The sequence below is a fragment of the Balaenoptera physalus genome, assembly GCF_965194825.1.
Source record: "Balaenoptera physalus genome assembly, chromosome: 15".
Taxonomy (NCBI): domain Eukaryota; kingdom Metazoa; phylum Chordata; class Mammalia; order Artiodactyla; family Balaenopteridae; genus Balaenoptera; species Balaenoptera physalus.
Window position 1 is genome coordinate 26,801,699 of NC_138894.1, and position 6,530 is coordinate 26,808,228.

The 6,530-nt window shown below is 34.7% G+C and overlaps 1 long non-coding RNA gene across 1 annotated transcript in view; it reads right to left on the reverse strand.

Annotated features, from left to right (window-relative positions):
- LOC309644423 overlaps positions 1–6,530 on the reverse strand; it is a 256,968-nt gene that overhangs the window by 9,360 nt on the left and 241,078 nt on the right. The window lies entirely within an intron of this gene.

Below are 6,530 nucleotides of genomic sequence, written 5' to 3' on the forward strand. Positions count from 1 at the left end.
AAATTAGATGCAGAAAGCAAACCCCAAGTCTACAGTTGCTCCCAAAGTCCACTGCCGCAATTTTGGTATGATTTGTTGTCTATTCAGGTATTCCAGAGATGCAGGGTACATCAAGTTGATTGTGGAGATTTAATCTGCTGCTCCTGGGGCTGCTTGGAGAAATTTCCCTTTCTCTTCTTTGTTCGCACAGCTCCTGGAGTTCAGCTTTGGATTTGGCCCCACCTCTGCATGTATGTCACCAGAGGGCATCTGTTCTTTGCTCTGACTGGACAGGGTTAAAGTAGCAGCTAATTAGGGATCTCTGGCTCGCTGAGGCTGGGGAGAGTGAGGGGTACAGTATGTGGGATGAGGCAGTGGCAGCAGAGGCCAGCATGACATTGCAACAGCCTGAGGTGTGCCATGTGTTCTCCTGGGGAAGTTGTCTCTGGATCACGGGACCTTGGCAGTGGAGGGCTGGACAGGATCCCAGGAGGGGAGGTGTGGATAGTGACCTGTGCTTGCACACAGGCTTCTTGGTGGCTGCAGCAGCAGCCTTAGTGTTTCATGCCCATCTGTGCTGTCTGCGCTGATAGCTGTGGCTTGCTCTTGTCTTTGGAGCTCATTTAGACAGTGCTCTGAATCCCTTCTCCTCGTGCACCCCAAAACAATGGTCTCTTGCCTCTTAGGCAGTTCCAGACTTTTTCCTGGACTCCCTTCCAGCTAGCTATGGCACATTAACCCTCTTCAGGCTGTGTTCACACAGCCACCCTCTCTTCTTTCCCTGGTCTCTGACCTCTGATGCTGGAGCCTCTGCTTCCAACCCCCACCAGCCCCAGCAGGTGAGCAGACAAGTGTCTCAGCCTGGTGAGTGCTGGTTGGCACTGATCCTCTGTGCGGGAATCTCTCTGCTTTGTCCTCTGTACCCCTATTGCTGTGTTCTTCTCCATGGCTCCGAAGCTTCCCCTCCCTGCTGTCTCCACCAGTGAAGGGGCTTCCTAGTGTATGGAAACTTTTCTTCCTTCACAGCTCCCTCCAAGAGGTACAGGTCTTGTCCCTATTCTTTTGTCTCTGTTTTTTTCTTTTGCCCTACCCAGGTACATGGGGAGTTTCTTGCCTTTTTGGAAATTTGAGGTCTTCTGCCAGCTTTCAGCAGGTGTTCTGTAGAAGTTGTTCCACATGTAGATGTATTTCTGATGTATTTGTGGGGAGAAAGGTGATCTCCACGTCTTACTCCTCTGCCATCTTGAAGGTCTCTCCCATAAGTCTTAATTGTGATATATGATCCATTTTTAGCTTTCTCTCATTTTTCCATTTCCCCTTTTATTAATAAGAATTGACAAATTTAATTCTTAGAATCAGTCAAGCATTAACAGAATATTTATTGAGAAAATTATGTATATAATACTGGACCCAGCACTACAAAGCGTCTGTACAAACACACACACACACACATCCAATGACATATTGATGTCGTTCTTGTTCTTCAGTTGAGCAGAGGTGGGGAGAGAAAAGTGACATGTGTCAAGGGCCTACCACATGCAGAATACTTAACATATAATGGAGAAATATGCATACCTTCCCTTTCTTACCCTCTCATATTTCTTACTTAAACATGGTATTTAATCTAGTTAGCAATTTTGGATCCTACTTATTTTTATTCTCAACTACCAAATGGAAAAACCTAATATTAAAACTATTCATTAGTTTGCTTTACATCACTGAATTATTAATGCAACGAATATTTGAATCTACTTTTCTTAGTCCTAATCCATGGTCTTGCTACACTGTCATTTTCTGATCTGTCTACAGCACAACTGCTTCCTTTTCACTGAGTTTCTGGTAAATACATCTCTTCATGGAACATATTGAACTTTCGGTAGGTCTTGAAAGATAGATAAGATGTGAATGATTGTAAAGAAAGAAAAAGATATGGCATGAAATACAGATGGGCACAAAGGGTTTGGATAGAGCAGGAAAACTCAGAAACGTCTAGAATAATATGTTTAACTTGAAGACTTTTCAGATAGAAAGTTGAAAAATTGAAATTAGATTGAGAAGGATCTAAAATAGTGGAGACTTCAAAATTCAAGGGCTAATAATTATTCACTAGTACCAAATGATTGTCACTATGTGCATGAGGACATATTTGCTCCATCATCATTCATACCTATGCTGTAAGATTCAACTCCTTTTACCAGCCTCCAACAATCACTATACTTTTCATGTGAATAAGAAGGGAAAATATTATTGTAAATCACTTCTTTGTATGAAAGGAACATATCATTATCACTTCTTTTTTTCTTCTTTTCAGAAAATTGTTTGAACCTCTAAGGGATTACCGAACATTATTTTAAATACTGTGAAATAACTGAAATTATAATACAGACTTAAATACAAGGAGATTATAATCTAGTTGCAGGTATTTGTAAATAAGTTGTTTTGATTTCATTAAAAAATTAGGAAAGTTTACTTTTGGAACTTATTTTCTAAAGAAGAATTTGGTAGAGATTACTGATCATCATGATTATATATTTTGTGCAAAAGATTTTTTAAGTCACCTTTTATAGAAGTATAACAATGCATTCATTTTAAGAAGACTTTTCCTCCCATTTCCATTCATTATTCTTACAAATGCATAGAAATTATTTTGGACAATTTCTTCTGTAGGATATATTTATATATTTTCACAAAATAGGAAATATTCCAACTTTGTGTTTTCAGCCTTCCTTAATTCACAGAAGAAACATTACATCACAGCTGAGATATTTTAATTTTTTCAAGAGGAGAAGTCATGCTGTCTCAAAGAAGGATGGAAGAGGAGGATCACATTGATAATGCATGTCTTGAGCACAAAGGCAAGAACCTTATTAAAAGAGAAATAGCCCTCCACATGATTGCCTTTCCTTAATTCAACCTACTCACTCTCCTTTGCACCACCATCTCTACACCATTCTCAAAGCACTTATTAAGCCTTGATTAAAACTCTGTACTATTATTTAATCCTGAAAAATAAACCTTTATTTACATTCTGTTTACACTCTGTTTCTTTATTTACAATCTGTTTCATAAAGGTAAATTTTAATATAAGAACAATATCTGGGGGAAAATGAGGTCTGGCATGGTAGAGAATACAGATTTTGCTTGTCAGAACTTTTACCAGTGGGTATTTGGTAACTAGGACTCCTCAAAATATTTGGTATAAAGCATGTCCATCAAGGAGCGTGCTCTCATGAATTAATTTTCCAAAATCTTGCATACTCTTTTCTGCCCTGCAATAAAAATAAAGTCTATTAATATGTAAATTTTCTAATATTTCAAATATTTTACTGTAAATAAACATTTGCACTTAGTATAAGCACATGTTCCCCAAACATTTGTCCATCAGGAAAAGTTTTTTTTTTCCTTTTTTTGAAATTGCTATTAATATTCACATGTATGAAAATAGTTTAGAAATCCTCAGCATACGTTATACAAAGATAATTTCATGGGTTTCAAATAAAATAAAATAGTAATGGAAACCAGCTTTAAAATAATGATGAACTGCAGATTTAAATAAGAAAATTCACAACTAAAATTAGCTTAATTTGCAGTCAAAGTTAAGTGAATATCAGCTTAAGATAAACTATTTTACATACATACATATATATATATATATATATATATATATATATATATATATTAACTACATGGTAACTACCTGCAATAGATACACAATAAACAAAGGAAACCAAACAAAACACTAAAGAAAATCAAACTTCCAGGGACGAGAACAAGAGAAGGAGAAAAGAACAGAGAAGAGCTACAAAAACAACCAGAAAACAATTAACAAAATGGCAATAAGTGCATACCTATCAATAATCACTATTAATGTAAACTGTCTAAATACTTCAATCAAAAGACATAGAGTAGATTAGTGGATAAATAACAAGACCTACAAGAAACTCACTTCAGAACTAAAGACACACATGAACTAAAAGTGGAGGTATGGAAAAAGATATTACATACACATAAAAATGAAAAAAATACAAGCTGAGGTAGCAGTACTCATATTAGACAAAATATACTTTAAAACAATGATTGTAACAAAAGACAAATAAGAGCATTACATAATGATAAAGGTGTTTATCAATGAAGAGGTGGGCAAACAAAGCCCAAAGTCAGCAAAAGGAGGGAAATAATAATGATCAGAGTGGAAATAAATGAAAGGGAGGCTAAAATTTCTTAAAAATTTAGAAAAGATTAATAAAACTCAGAGCTGGTTTTTTGAAAAGATAAACAAAATTGACAAACTATTAGCAAAACTAAACAAGAGAAAAAGAGAGGGCCCAAATATATAAAATTCAAAATGTAAAAAGAGACATTACAATCAATAGCACAGAATTACAAACAAACATAAGAGATTACTACAAATAATTATATGGCAACAAATTGGACAAACTAAAGGAAATGGATAAATTCACAGAACCATACAATCTTAGAAGAGTAAATCAGGAAAAAATCGAAAATTTGAACAGACCGATTACTAACAATGAAACTGAATGAGTAATTAAAAACCCAACAAACAAAAATCTAGGACCAAATGGCTTCTACAAAATAATTAAAGAAGATTTAACACCATCATTCTTAACAATTCCAAAAAATTGAAGAGAAAAGAATGCTTCCAAACATGTTCTATGAGGCCAGCATTACCCTTATTCTAAAACCAAACAAAACAGTGCAAGAACAGAAAACTACCGGACAATATCCCTGATGAACATAGATACAAAAATCCACAACAAAATATTTGTAAAACAAATTTAACAATACATTAGAAGGATCATACACCATGGTTAACTGGAATGCAGGGATGCAAGGATGGTTCAATATCTACAAATCAATCTGTATGATAAACCACTTTAACAAAATGGAGGTAATTAAAAATCACATGATCATCTTAGCAGATGCAGAAAAATCTTTTGACAAAATTCAGTGCCCATTTGTGATTAAAACTCTCAACAAAGTTGGTATAGAGGAAACATACCTCAACATAATAAAAGTCATATGTAACAGACCCACAACTAACATAGTCAACAGTGAAAGCTTTTCCTTTAAGATCAGGAACAACACAAGGATGCCCACTCTTGACAATTTTATTCAACATTGTATTGGAAATCTTAGCCACAGCAATCAGACAAGAAAAAGAAATAAAATACATCCTGATTGGAAGAGAAGAAACAAAATTGTCACTATTGGCCTATAATCTGACACTGTATATGGAAAATCCAAAGACACCACCAAAAAATAATAATAAATTTTGTAAACTTATGAGACACAAAATTAATATACAGAAATCTGTTGCATTTTTTACACTAACAACTAACTATGTGAAAGAGAAATTAAGAAAAACAATCCCATTTACAATTGCATAAAAAAAGCATAAAATGCCTAGGTATAAATTTAATAAAGGAGGTAAAAGACCTGTTCACTAAAAATTATAAGACATCATTGAAAGAAACTGAAGATGACACAAATAAATGGAAAGATATACTGTGCTCATGGATTGGAAAAATTAGTATTGTTTAAATGTCCATACTACTCAAAGGTATCTACTGACTCAATGTAATTCCTACCAAAATACCAAAGGAATTTTTCACAGAACTAGAACAAATCATCCTAAAATTTTATGGAACACAGAAGACCTCAAATAGCCAAAGCAATATTGAGAAAGAAGGACAATGTTGGAGATATCATGCAGCCTAATTTCAAACTATACTACAAAGCTATAGTAATTAAAACAAAATGGTACTGGCACAAAAACAGACACATAGATCAATGGAACAGAATAGAGACCCTAGAAATAGACCCATCCTTATAAGGTCAGTTAATCTACAACAAAGGAGGCTAGAATATACAATGGGGAAAAGACAATCTCTTCAATAAATGGTGTTGGGAAAATTGGGCAGCTACATGCAACAGAATGAAAGTAGTGTAGACCACTTTCTTACACCATATACAAAAATAAGACAGTTTAAAGACATAAGTATAAGACATGAAACCATAAGACTCCTAGAAAAAGACATAGCAGTAAGCCCTTTGACATATAGCATAGCAATATTTTTGGGGGAATCTGTCTCATCAGGCAAGGGCAACAAAAGCAGAATAAACAAATGGGACTACAACAGACTAAAAAGCTTTCCATAGCAAAGGAACCCAAAAACAAAATGAAAAGGCAACATATTAAATACGAGGAGATATTTACAAATGATATGTTTGATAAGGGGTCAATATCCAAAATATATAAATAATTCATACAACTCAACATCAAAAAAAAGAACAAAGAAACAAACTGATTTAAAAATAGGCAGAAGTTCTGAATGGATATTTGTGTAAAGAAGACATACAGATGGCCAACATGCACTTGAGAAGATACTCAACATTACTAATCACCAGGTAAATGCATATCAAAACCACAATGAGATATCACCTTATGCCTGTCAGAATAGCAATTATTTAAAACTTGCAACAAATAAAAAGTGTTGTTGAGAATGTGAAGAAAAGGGAACCATCTTGCA